At 47.6% G+C, this 13,971-nt stretch overlaps 1 non-coding gene across 1 annotated transcript; it reads right to left on the bottom strand.

Annotated features, from left to right (window-relative positions):
• Nucleotides 1-12,406: 12,406 nt before the first annotated feature.
• On the bottom strand, nucleotides 12,407-12,605 carry LOC135905561 (U2 spliceosomal RNA). The gene has a single exon (XR_011513315.1). It is a non-coding gene; the product is annotated as a U2 spliceosomal RNA (small nuclear RNA).
• Between the last annotated feature and the right edge of the window lie 1,366 nt (nucleotides 12,606-13,971).

Below are 13,971 nucleotides of genomic sequence, written 5' to 3'. Positions count from 1 at the left end.
GGTGCTGTTCAGTCGCACATATAGTTAGTCCATACCGCGTCAAAGTTGAGCATTTAAACATGCATAGTTGACGAACCATTTAAACTATACATGTCTCCGTATGTCTGACTCTATCATCCTCAAACGTTGACGCGAGGCATGCACATTTGGAGACCGCTGGTACAGCCGTTCGTCTTTCGGCACGTTATTGTAACTCCCGAGACCTTAAATATTCGTAAGTGTCGTCAATCACTGCGGGTGATGCACTACGCGTAATCCAGGAAAACGAACCATTGGTGTAAATTCATTAAATAGGAAACCAGTCTTCTTACATGTCCATGTCCTTCGGTGGACATGAAACGCGCTGATGACATAGCATGATGATGACCCGTACGAGAACTACAGTTCGAAAGTTAACGCCTTTTTTTTTCTAGTTTGATTCGCTCCTGCAGCCTCTGTCGTCAATGAATGCGCCTAGCGTAGCATCTAGCGCTCACGCGAGTAACACATTTCGTCCGGTGTCCCCCCACCTCTGGACTCTTTCCTACTTTCCTCGCTTTCCCTCATTTCTCCAGAACCTGAGGGTGGGCCCATGCACGAGCCAGCGAGGTCTGGTGCTTCAAAAATAATGGCCCTCCACGCCAAGGCCACTCGACTAGGGGCAGAAACGTCCTGCACGCGAAACGCGCACGAAGGAAATCGCGCGGAAACCCTGCAGCAGCTCCAGGTGCGCACACGCGCCGAAGGCATCAGTCAACACCGACGCACGTATGCATAGGACGCCTGACCCTGGCATTGAAGCGAGGCCCCCTGACGATTCGGATGGCCTCTTCCCATTCATTCCCTCTTCTTTATTTCTTTATCTCATGCCTCTATTCTTCTTTTTTTTTGTTCTGGGTCTTTTGATACTGGTCCAATGACTTCCTTCTTACGAAATCTTTTTGGGTTTGTGTTATCTCGACTTTCCTCCACACCGAATGCCTAGTCGTATTCCGTCGATGATGGAGAATTTTTCACTCCCCTTGCTTCTTTCGAGCATTTCGTGCTTCAGACACATCGTGCTTCGTGCTTCACATCAGACATTTTGCACGTGCCACCTATCACCACCTTGCAGCACTACCTTCGGACAGGCACCAATCATCATTCGCTAAAACTATCATCAAATACAACGACAAACTGCCATCGGGCTTCACCGCTGCATCTAAACCATCGATACCCCCTTGGTGTCTTATCAGCCCTACAGTCCATCTCAGTGTACCAGGAATCGGAAAAAAGTCTGAACTGTCGTCGCCTGTGCTCAAACAACTGTCTCTGCTTCTTCTGCACGAGAGGTACGCGGACAGGGAACACATTTATACCGATGGTTCCACAAACATCCAGTGTTCGTCCGGTGCTGTGGTTGTCCCAGCAAAAGCTATTACCATCAGCTTTAGGACTGACCACCCAACAACATCGACATCTGCTGAACTAGCTGCTCTTCGCGCTGCACTTCGTGTCGTCAATCGGGAGCCACCTCGGCAATGGTCAATCTTCAGCGATTCAAAGGCAGCCCTACAATCTGTACTATCAGCTCTGCATCGCGGGCCATTCGAACAGCTCGTATTCGATATTAGATGCCTACTCCATACATCACAGGAGAAAGGACACCATGTGACGTTTCAGTGGCTGCCAAGTCACTGCGGCGTCACTGGAAATGAAGACGCCGATAATGCCGCTCGGGCAGCTCTTGAAGACGCACAAGAGGACGCCATACCGCTTTCACGATCCGACGCAGCTAGCAGACTTCGAGTGCTTGCACATGAGATCACGCTATCTCTTTGGTGCACACCAAACAACCAGACCACCCAGAGCAACCGTCAATACCACCTGCCCTCTTTGATGCATCTCTATATGCCAACTGGACTGCGTCGAAGAGAGGCGACTCTGCTTTATCGCTTATGGCTGGGGGTGGCTTTCACCAAATCTTACTCATTCCGCATTGGAATGGCCGACAACGATCTCTGTAATGCCTGTCTTTGCGAGGAGACGCTGGAACATGTTCTGTGCGACTGTCCTGACTATAACGTTCAGCGACAGTCCCTGACATCTGTTCTAGCGCGCCTTGACAGTAGACCATTGTCGCTCGACACGATTTTCACATGCCGCCGACAGAAGATATCGCAGGTGAAGGCGACAAAGGGACTACTTCGGTTTTTGAAAGAGACGGGATTGGACAAGCGGCTGTGAGAGTGACGTCGCGTACCATGCCAGAATGATGGACTCCAACGGACGATGTGTGTGTGCTGTGCTATGTGCTCTCTCTCCCTCTCCCCCTTCCCCATCTTTAATCTCCCCCATCCCTCTCCCATGTGTAGGGTAGCAAACCGGTTAAGCCATACTGGTTAACCTCCCTACCTTTCCTTCTCCACTTTTTCCTTCCTTCCTTCGTGCTTCGACCGATTACGTGCCTCTACTACCACGTGTCAACGCACGGGTTGAAGCGATTTGAATGTGGTTGTTTCCGCCTTAACCAAACGGGGAATAACATGCACAGGTGTAGCTTGCATCCTAATGCTATGCCTGGTCTCTTAGGAACAATGCTAACTAAATTTAGAGGAATACAAGTCGACTTTCACCTGCAGCGTTTCTGTAACACGAGCATAACATTTACGAAAGCAGACGCTTTCACATTCCGTTCCCACCTGAATGTGGCAGCCATGGCCTAGAATGGAGCACACGACTTTCTTCTTGATAGCAGAAAGGCATAGGTTCCGAGTCATTGCAGGGAATCGACGCACATTGGCACGAAAACAAAAGCGCATTTTGACCAAATACCTTTTGCACAAATACCCGAAGGACGTGCTACACTCATCGGACTTGCGACATATCCTTTTTTGGTAGTTGTCAGCGGTTTTCCTTATCGCCGCCCATTGGAAGCAACGACATACCGCGGCGCCACCTGCCGCCAGCGCCTAAATGACATACCAAGTTAGATCAGGTGCGGGAGCGTCTGCTTCGGCGCCGTCGCAAGCTTCGTTTTTCGTCATACTGCCACAGAATTTGGGTTGATTGCGATAGTTCAGTGAAACAGCGCCTGTTCTTTGGCAAAACTTTAGCACGGCCTTGTGTGTTGAACACAATCGTGTACAGAAGGTACCGCAAACAAGACACAATCACACGGGAGGGTACGGAGGACGAGGGCTACGTACCCATCGTTGTCATTGCGTCTTGTTTGCGCAAACTTCCGTTACAAGTAAGCGGTTGTTCCTTGTTTTTTTTTTTAAGTATTGCATGCTGTGTAAGAGAATGTTCTGTATTTCTCCATGCCCATTTGGGCCATATGTTGCTCTACTTACTATCGAAGGCATAGAAAGCAGGATAGCTTCTACAGAAACACAACGGTCGTTAAATCTCGGTGGAAAACTTTAAAACCCGCCTATACAGTATAACAAATTCTATTCCCAAGACTGAAGTAGTCCAATACGTGAAGCAAGATGTACACCCGGCCACAAAAGTTTACGGACCACGGGATCGCAGAAAACGTTCAATTTCCAAGCAGCCTGTAGCAGTAGCCAGTAGAACTGTATACGAAAATGTTCTTAACGTATTCTAGCCGATGCCCGAAATGCAAATACCAGGTTGCGTTGTGAGGTTGTGGAGATATTCAGCTTTTTCTCAAATTTCATGGTCCGTAATATTTTGTGGCCGGGTGTACGTGACTGATGCAGCCATTCATTAGCGTGACACAGCAACGCATCTCGTAAATCTACGGCCTTTAGTTGGTTTGAACATGCGAAAGGGAGCTTGTCGTAGATGTCGGGGATTCATTCGTATGCTTTATGGTAAGTTATTCAGGCTGTCGCAAAAAAGCCTCCGACAAGCTTACTTCCGCATAAACCAGTTCTTGTCGCTGCATTCGTAAGGAACAATGCGACTAAAACAAGAACGTATCGTGGCCTTTTCCAGATACATTCCGCAATGAGCATACTAGTTAAAGAGCCCTATAGAAGGGCCCGACCAACTTTTCCTTTTGTAATACGGCAGTCTGTGCTATTCAACGGAAAAGGAGCAACGTTGACCAACAATGAAAATAAAATAAATATCCTATGTCACGGTATAATTTAAACAGTCGCGTGCACTCTCGCCGCGACGTGATGCCACGCGATCCAACTACAGCGTGATCCAACTTTAAACAATGTCACGTGATCCAACTTTAGGTGCAAGAACGATCGCACGCGCCGGCGCTTCCCTGGTAGCCCCCGCGCCCGACGCTATAGCAGCGACGCCAGGGCTTCCGTAAACAAAGCAGGACCGCATTCACAGCTCTTCTCATTCGACACAACTTTTTAACATTGGCCGGCAACTTCGGTTATATGTCAGTTATTATGATTGGCCGTCACCTATTCTTACGAGCCTCCTTAGTGTACGAACAAACTTCGTCAGTACGAAGCCGCTTTCCTTGATGCGTTGTTAGCACATGAAAAGCCGGTGTTAAATTATTATCTAATGACATCGTAAGCTATGCAGCAAAGTTTATGGAAATAATGTCATAACTGATATCACGGAGATTATAAAATTTAGCCTTATGACGAGGTACCCAAGATAGCGCAGACCAATCGGAGAAAGAAAGATTAGAACAAAAAAAAAGGGGAGGGGGCATCTCAACAACAGTCTAGACGCGTTTGCGCAAAGTTCACCTCTTTCTTTTCTTTTTATGAGGGGTTTTATGTTTGTTATTTGCCCGACGCAGGGACTGGCGCACTACAACCGAGAGCGAGATTGCGGGGTCCGTACCTGGCGGCGACGGCCGCGGCATTCCGATGGAGGCGGAAAGCATGACACCGCTCATATAGCTTCGGGTGTGCGCTTCAGAACACTAGATAGTCAAAATTAATCCATAGCCACCTACTACGGCAACTATTGAAGCTCCGCGTTGCATCGGTCAGTCTATCTATCTATCTATCTATCTATCTATCTATCTATCTATCTATCTATCTATCTATCTATCTATCTATCTATCTATCTATCTATCTATCTATCTATCTATCTATCTATCTATCTATCTATCTATCTATCTATCTATCTATCTATATAATGTTTGTATCTAACTGTTTTCCCTCCTGCCTAGGTCTCTGCTGAGTACATTGTCGAATTGATAGTGCATCGGGCTGCTGTGCCGAGGGAAAGGGATTAGAAACCAATCATCGGACCAACTTGGGTCACTGAGTATGTGGCAATGTTTACACACACATCTGTAACTCTTCAATTAACCCCTTTTACGAGGGCATGAGTCACTGTAGATGCAGGACTGAGCAGGCGTCGCTGTTCAAAGAAAGAATCTATCTATCTATCTATCTATCTATCTATCTATCTATCTATCTATCTATCTATCTATCTATCTATCTATCTATCTGTCTGTCTGTCTGTCTGTCTGTCTGTCTGTCTGTCTGTCTGTCTGTCTGTCTGTCTGTCTGTCTGTCTGTCTGTCTGTCTGTCTGTCTGTCTGTCTGTCTGTCTGTCTGTCTGTCTGTCTGTCTATCTATCTATCTATCTATCTATCTATCTATCTATCTATCTATCTATCTATCTATCTATCTATCTATCTATCTATCTATCTATCTATCTATCTATCTATCTATCTATCTATAAAACAAAACCGAGTAAACGGCAACGCGCACGACGCGAGCGTCACACGCCGCCCATTTAGCGAGGAAAAGTCCAGACCACTGCGTCATGCTCACGATGTGAGGTGTCGCTATCAAGCGCAACGTCAGGCATGCCTGCGTCGTGCCATCGTCCTCTGTGTAGTACACAGATTTCAAACAAACTGCCACAAAACGTTTCGCGCGAGCTCTTTTGCTTCGAACAAACGTTCTCGAACCTTGTTTCCCTGTTTCGCTAAGCGCTTCTAGAATTTTTCGCCTACAGGAAATAATATACAGCGGCCGTTCCGGGATAATGCGTATGCATGCCACCACCGCGCACGTTAATCGCAACGTGTCGCGTTTACGCAACGGGACATGTCTTTCTGTGCTCTTACAATGAAGCCTATTTATCGCGTCATCGGAATTGTACGCAGCTTCACTTAATAAACTTAATAATAGTTTCGCTAATCGCTGCTGCAAAAGTGTAGATCGAAAGAGATTGTTTGTAGAAGTAGTGTATTTTTTTTTCCTATCTCTTTCTGTGGGGTTGATGGACAGCGCGTCAACCTGCACAGAGAAGACAATGCGCGACAGCCGCTGAGTGGCGCCTCGCGAAATTGTTCAGAGACGCCTTATCACTCAAGTCGGCGTCCAAACAACGTCGCGTACGCAGCCTTCACCCCAAATCCTGTGGAAGGAGCGCCGAGATTAACGAGGTACTACAAAGACGTCGGCGGGCGCAGACAAGACCGAATCTCGGCAGCGCCTTGTTTGTTATATAGCGTCGCCGTAGACGCCTCAACGTTTGCCCGCTTCTCGAAACTCCGACCGCTTCTTTCTAGGCAAGACGGCTACACCGAGTCCTCCCGAGAAGGCGCGTCGCGACTCGACTGCTATGAAATGTGACGTCGGCAAGAAGCTCGCCGCCGTGTACACGTCGACGATGCAGAAAGGGCTGACAGAAACCATTGTCCTTTGTTGAGCGCGCGTGAATGGCGTAACCACGCCGAAGCTCTTTATTTGACAAAAACAGCTGTTGCTTGTGTGTCCTGCCGTGGCGCGAACGTCTGTCTCTTCCCGCGATCCCGGAATATTACCGTACACACGCTGCAGGACTTGAAAACGACGCGTATGTAGCAGTGCGCCTACGCGTGCACGCTGCACCTGCGCGGAATTGTTGTTGTCAGCGCCGCAGGTGTGAACGTGACCTCGCTTCAGGCAGACGAGGTACCGGGTTACGCGGCTGGCCTGAATCGTGTTCGTATAACGCGCCGAGTGCTCCGAGGGCGTACGCAGCCATCCGGCGACTGGTCTATCCAACTTTTACGTTCGCTCCTTTTTCCCCTTGAGCTCTGCGAGGTCGCATTATCTGCGTTGTAGTGCACGGCGATCGACGAAAACAGCCGTAGTTTCTGAGTTGGTTCGTTACTTAACCGTTCACCGATCTCAAGGTAACCGCACTCCATGTGCTTTGTGCCGAAAACCAGTGCGGAGTGCCAACAACGGTTGACCCCATTCAGATTAGCCGCCGCTTTTCCAGATTGCCTCTTTCAGCCGCCTGATGTAGGTCTGACGTAATTTCTTGCAAAGAAAGCACGATATGTAAGTTATGTATACTGACTAGACAAGAATAAAGGCGCACCTTTACTTCGACTTTATCTCAATTTCAATTCTTCAAATATTTTCAACTTTCACAGAGCATGCTTCTGTCCCCCAGGGCCTGAAGGAAATCACTGGTCAAGTGATGACAACATACAGTGCCAAGGCGAACATACCATTAAAGCAAAACGCGTGTGATTCTTTGTCACTGGCACCCTTGCTATTACCACCCGCCTCTCTCCGTTCAGTAGCATGGCTCAGTTGCACATATTCGTGTTACACATATTCGTGTGTATTACAGTCCCAATGGTTACTAAGTTCACCGACGAACTTGCTGAGAAAAGTTCACGTTGAGCATAAGTCTCTCGCGCATCTCGGTGTGAAATATTCAATATCACGTCGCTCCCACGACAAGTGATGCACTGTATTAAGCAATGACAACTTCCCACCTTCAATAAATATGTCGGCGAGTCCAGCGTTTGTAGCTTTCAATAGCCATTTAACGCAGGCAAGCTGCACTGCACAGATATATGACATATATGTGACATGCACAGAAGCACAAACACAGTCATGTGCACCCGTGATGTTTGTCTCTGCCGTCTTACATTTAGCTAACATCTACAGAACCAAACAAGCTGCAGTTGGCAGCGGCATTTGAAGCAGTGTCCTTGACAGCTGCAGCTGCGGGTAGTGGTTACGCGTCGTTGTGTTCAGGGGTCGTTACACGTTTGCGCCACGCTCCGATTTCCCGCGTTTACACTGTAAGGTAACTTACGCCCTTGCAAGTGGTTATTGGTGCAAATCGGTCTGTTACTCTTTTTTTGTGTGTCCCACCTTTCCTTGTGTAACGGTGTGATTTATAGACCGACCTACACCCTCATTCACTATTAAGGGCGTAAGTTATTTTACAGTGTAGACCACGTAGAGGAGGCAGGGGAACAAAGAAAAGCAGGGCGCTTGCTGTCAACACCTCGCGTCATTGCGTGTCGGTTTTTCCATAGCAGTGAATGTAAATATAGCGTCGTGTACACTTTCATAGAGTTGTATATAGCTGAGCAACGTTGTTTATCTTTACGTGGCCATCCATCGCTTTCATCGACATAAATCAGCCAGAAGTAGCACGAAGACAGAGGTTGCATTTTTTTTTTTGTACTTTCGATGAAACGCGCGGTATCTGACGTCTTCATAAAACAGGCGAACTGGTCTGGTCGGTTAAAGGTATTGCGACGGATAACTTTGTTGGCCTTAATATCACGCAGGACAACAGTCAGCGCACTTTGCTGCGTCCTCCGTGTCCTCTCATTCGGTGGTGTCCTGTCTACTCCTTAGCAACTGCACGTTCCGCCTCACAAGACGACTTTGTTGTTAGAGCAGGCTGCACATCCTTCACGCACGCGCGCACACCGCTCGACAGCGAAGCGCGCGGTCCTCGACTTTTCAAGAAACGCGCTCCAAAGAAGTTATGGCGCTGTCATCTCATCGTCACCTGAAAGAACCGTCTCGCTGCAACGCACGAACACAAAAAGGAAGATTATCACCTTGAAGAACGTAACCGGTGTAGAATGTCGCTTCTTGTTCACGTAAGGCACGTGTCTCGACGAGACTTCGCTCTCTGTGCTCGTTGTGTGAGATGGGGACATCTTCTTTTGCTTAAACTAGCACTAAGTATTAGCAATCCTGCGCAGCACTTCTGAAGCCACTATATCCGGTGTTCGTGTTTACTATGTCCGATACCGGCCATGCGTGCAAGACTGTAGCCAGTAAAGAGCAGGGATGACTATGGAAGGAGGAGGATGGCGCGCCGACGACGTCAGTTTCAGTATGAGCTACGCGTTCGGCCAGAGCTATTATTAAAGTCGAAGAAAGAGACAAAGAACGCTTCGCTTTAAGAGGCAGAAAATGTTAAGGATTTCAAGATGCAATCACCACGCGCGCAGAGAAGAAAAAATGCGAATGACAAAGCAGTTTTCCCTTCCGATTTTCCCTTTATAAAGCAAATGCTCATGAACCTGAAGCCTAGATGCAGGGCTTCTACCTAACATCATTCTTTTTCTCTCTCCTCTTCTCTTCCTACAATTTACGTCCTTGAAATCACGCATTAGGGAAAGGGAGGCCGCGCAAATATCTTTATAAAGGGGTTTCTTTTAATTTGGCTGCACCATTTCTTTTCTTTTTTTTAGGTTGCCTGTGGCAGCTAGCACGCTTATAACCATTGACCTCAGTTACTCGATGAGGCGGCCATTACTATTAAGAGAAATCAAAATGCTTAAATGAATCATTATCATAATCACGATGATTACCATTTTATTTAAATGCATCCCATACTATATTTCAGTCTACGAATTGCAGCTAGTGAATATCCAAGGCGTATCGACTTAGAACGAATTCTCAGGATAGCACCGGTTTCGAGATATGCGCCGTCAGATTTGTGCTAAAAATGCACTGTTGTTCCACTTACTTTAGTTAAACGCTGTTCTACAAATTGCAGCACAAAATTAATTGGAAAGTCAATGCATTTTGTCAGAAAATTCGGAGGCTAATATACGGAAACTGGTGTCGTCCTAAAAATTTCTTCCAAGAGGATATGCCTTGCGTACTCCCAAGCTATAGAATTCGTAGATTGAAGGATGTGCGATAAATTAAATAATTGGTAAGCTTATTAGCGCAATCGTGTTAATTATTCCATTAAGTATTTCGGTCTTCCGTATAAGTAATGAACGCCTCGTCGCGTAATCTAGATCAAGGATTGAAATTTTGCTGCGGCCACAGGCAATCTTTTAAATTTTGGTGTGGCTAAAGAAAGGACATTCTATAACATCTGTTTTGTCGCCTTATGGTTCTAGGAAAGTGCCGATATCTGCGATCCTATAATCTTCCGGGCTCATGAAAGATCGGCCAACTGGAATTATGCGGCCTTCTTGCTTCGCTGTTTTCGCCACAACCTACGTAAACTTCCCCGCAATAGATTTCGGAATATGAAGGCGCGAAAAAAAAAACGCGTATATTTCGTAGACAAAGCTTGGAAAGTCGAGTTACCAGAGGTCGGTGCGTATGCGCTCCGCATCCAAATACAGAATGCATCTTGGACATGTAGTCTGGGTGCAAAGTCTGTGAAGTCCATGACTATTCTTTTTTTTTTCGGTATTCCCGCATTCCACAAGCCTTTGTAGGCAAGCGTTCGTGTGCTCTCATTGAATACGCGAAAAATTCTCATTGCGAGGGTGCGGATACCACAACGCTTCTCCAAGGCATGTCATGACACGACCGTGTAGCGTCGATTACCCTTCGAACCACCTCCCATCTGTATGCCATGATTACAGCACCGCTACGGCGACAATTTTCCCGACTAACTTCGCGACTTGGCCGTTCAAGAATTACCTGTAAACCTGTTTAGCGAGTGAGCGGCGCCGTGACTTGAGGTCTCTAAAACGCGAGCGCTGCTGCAAGACAGGCCGTAGTTGTAACGCACCTAAAGAACTGCGCCCAACTGCTACGGGGCACCGCTTCGCGCGTCTTCGCGAAGCGTTAGCGCGTGCGGACGTTAGGCGATACGTGTGGGTCGCCTCCGCGTTTTACGACACCAGTCGCTTGCTCGTCATCGCGCCACGTCTCCTCTCGTTAAGAGGCAGGCGCGACGTCGCGACGTCAGTTCGCTGTGGACCGTTCGTTTAGTTTCGGCCTTCAAGGAGACCTGCGTGCTTCTCTGCTCGACGTGCACGGCGGGCCCGGCGCATGCAAATCGCGCAGACCAGTGGAGCGCGTGCGCGAGACTCAATTATGCTCCTCGGTTGCGCATCTCGTTTACAGGAAAATGATTTGGCCGACGCAACCCTCAGTTCGTTCTTACGCGTTAATACTATGATTGTAGAAGTGGAAAAAGGCGCATGTGCCTGTGTGCGTGTGTGTGTGTGTGCGTGCGTGCGTGCGTGCGTGCGTGTGTGTGTGTGTGTGTGTGTGTGTGTGTGTGTGTGTGTGTGTGTGTGTGTGTGTGTGTGTGTGTGTGTGTGTGTGTGTGTGTGTGTGTGTGTGTGTGTGTGTGTGTGTGTGTTTGTGTGTGTGTGTGTGTGTGTGTGTGTTTGTCAGCTGCGAACGGCACCTTTCCGAAGCGGCCACAATAACCAACGCCAAAACATCCAACGTTCATAAAGTGGATGGGAAAGCGGCGCCGCGGTAGCTCAATATTAGAAAGAACGTCGCACTCGTAATGCGATGACGCGGGTTCGTATCCCACCTGCGGCCAGTTGTTCCTTCATCCACTTCCGTTTTCCATTTTATTTATCATTTATTTCATTCGATGGAGAACTGCAACTAATTTTCCCTATGCTGTCCTTTGTGTGGTTGTTTGCGGGCTTCTTCTCATTAGACTCGTAGCGCTCCTTCAAGGACGCTACGAGTAGAAACGGCGAGGCAGCGGGAGGCACCGTCTCGAAAAACACCAGCGACCACAGCGAGCCGAGCGCTGCCGATGCTTCTGGAAGGAGCCGCGTTTTCTTCTTCAGAATGTATAAAGGGCGTCCCAGCTAACTTTAACCACATGTTAAAGATATGCCAATGCCACGTACCCGGACAGAACCAAGGTATACCTTGGTTCTGTCCAGGCAAACAACATTATAATGTTTCTTGCCTTCGCTTGGAGATACTCAGATTACTTTTCTTCGTTCTACCTAATTAGGTAATTAGTTATAATTAATTAATCCGCTTGTCAAATATTATAATTAGATGAAAAGTGTCAACGAGAAAATTGTACATAAAGATGAACAACTCCCGATGTGCCTCGAGCAGCCCGTCGCTCGGCAATTTTGCCTGTATTCGCGGGCTTCTTTCACGCTCGGAAAAGCACTGTTATGTAGCACGTATTGAGCAACAGAAAGCTGTATCGGGAGTTTTTCGTGTTGCTGTACAATTTTCGCATTGATACTGTTCATTTGACTACAATATTTGAGAAGTTTATTAATTAATTAGGACTAATTATGTAATTGGGCGGGAAATAATATGTAACCTGACTATCTCCCAGCGACGGCAGACAACACTGCCTTTGTTCTGTCCAGCTACCCGGCATTTGCATATATTTAACGTTTGGCTAAAGTTACGTGGGACACCCTGTATATTGACACATGTTTTTATTAGAGCGAAGTTGCATACGGCTAAGTTCTGATGAAAAATGTCTCCGTGGGTAAGAGCCGTGCATATCGAGAATTTCTCCCCATACGTGGGCCGATCCCGAAGATAGTGCAATACCGGGCCGACCCGCGATGGAGGTGAAGCAGGCTTTAAGCACTCCGCCAACTTCCAAAAATAGGTTTAATATCTTAGGTTCAAATACAACCCGTATCAGATATAGAGCTGATAAGAACGCCATGTGGATGCTCGCACCGCCCTCTCTTTGTCGGCGTTCCAAGCACTTACGTATCTTATTTCCTTCCGCTCTCTCCTGGTAGTGGTCCCGTAAGCGTGCTACCCGCCAGGGCCGCGTGGCGCAAGGAAATGCGAACCGTCCAAGTGACCCGGATCCGCCAAGCTTGGAACATTTCACCGAAGCAACGGCCAGATTTCAGAAGGAGTTTGTGGAGAACCAATTGTGTGTGGCCTGTGTGGTGTGCGACCGCTTGTGCTTTTCGAGTGACCTCACAACCATTATTGCACTGCGGGATGTCGACCAACGCACGATCGCCTCGGCTACGGTGAGGCAGTGTGTGGCCTCGGAGTGCGTTGACGTGAGCGTCTGTTCTACGTGCCGGGATTCGCTAGTAAAAGATGTCGTGCCGCGTTTTGCAGCAATACATGGGTATGTATACACCTCCGATGCCTCATCATCTCCCGAAGCTCAACATCGCAACTAGTCGCGCCTCGCCTTCCATATACGAGTATGTGCATACCGCGTTTGACGCGCGACAGTGGAATTAAGGAGCACACATACACAGCTTCGCTGGTCATCGACCTTCACAGAGTGGAATACGCGCCTGCATGATTGGAACTTACTGGAACGTTATGGATAGCTGTACGCGTTGTCTGTTGTGACCGAAGCCTGTGTAATCTAGTTGTATGCGCGACGCGAATTGTGTAGCACTTTCTGGAACACACGCGGGCACCAGCGATTACCTTGGAAACTTCGATGACTCGTGTATAAAAGCCGACGTGCTTGACCGGCAGAACCGATTTTCGACGATCGCCGACGATCGCCGGCCGCTACCGTTGTGCTTTGAGTGTAAGTTGCTTGTGTGGGGCACATGTTCGCCCAATAAAACGTCAGTTAACCTATTGACTGTTTTGCTGGTGTGTTTTTTCACCGTTATTACTGTGTGACAATATACATATATATATAAATATGAAGAAAGGGGGTTAACCGAGGGGCCTGATTTTTATTAGTCATATCATAAGAAGCCAACTGACACTGACATCAAGGACCACATAGGGGAAATTACTTACGCTTAATAAATTAACTAAGGAAACGATAAATTAATGGAAATGAAAGTGGATGAAAAAACCACTTGCCACAAGTGGGGAACGATCCCACAACCTTCTCATTACGCGAAGGTTGTAGGACCGTTCCGAGATATCGCTCTGAGATATCCGAGGATCGCTCCGAGATATCCGAGTAACGGATATCTCGGAGCACAAGCACGTTAGAAGAATTCTTCCAACCAATACTGAGTAGAAACACCCGACTGCCGCTAACTATTCACTAAAAACATACCCATTTACTGCAGTCAACAAAAATTTAATTATTCAGTTTTACGTAATTGGGCTGCTGGCAGCGATAATTATCATC

This window comes from Dermacentor albipictus, chromosome 3 (genome assembly GCF_038994185.2).
Source record: "Dermacentor albipictus isolate Rhodes 1998 colony chromosome 3, USDA_Dalb.pri_finalv2, whole genome shotgun sequence".
Classification (NCBI taxonomy): Eukaryota; Metazoa; Arthropoda; class Arachnida; order Ixodida; family Ixodidae; genus Dermacentor; species Dermacentor albipictus.
This window is presented reverse-complemented; position numbering and strand designations above follow the sequence as displayed.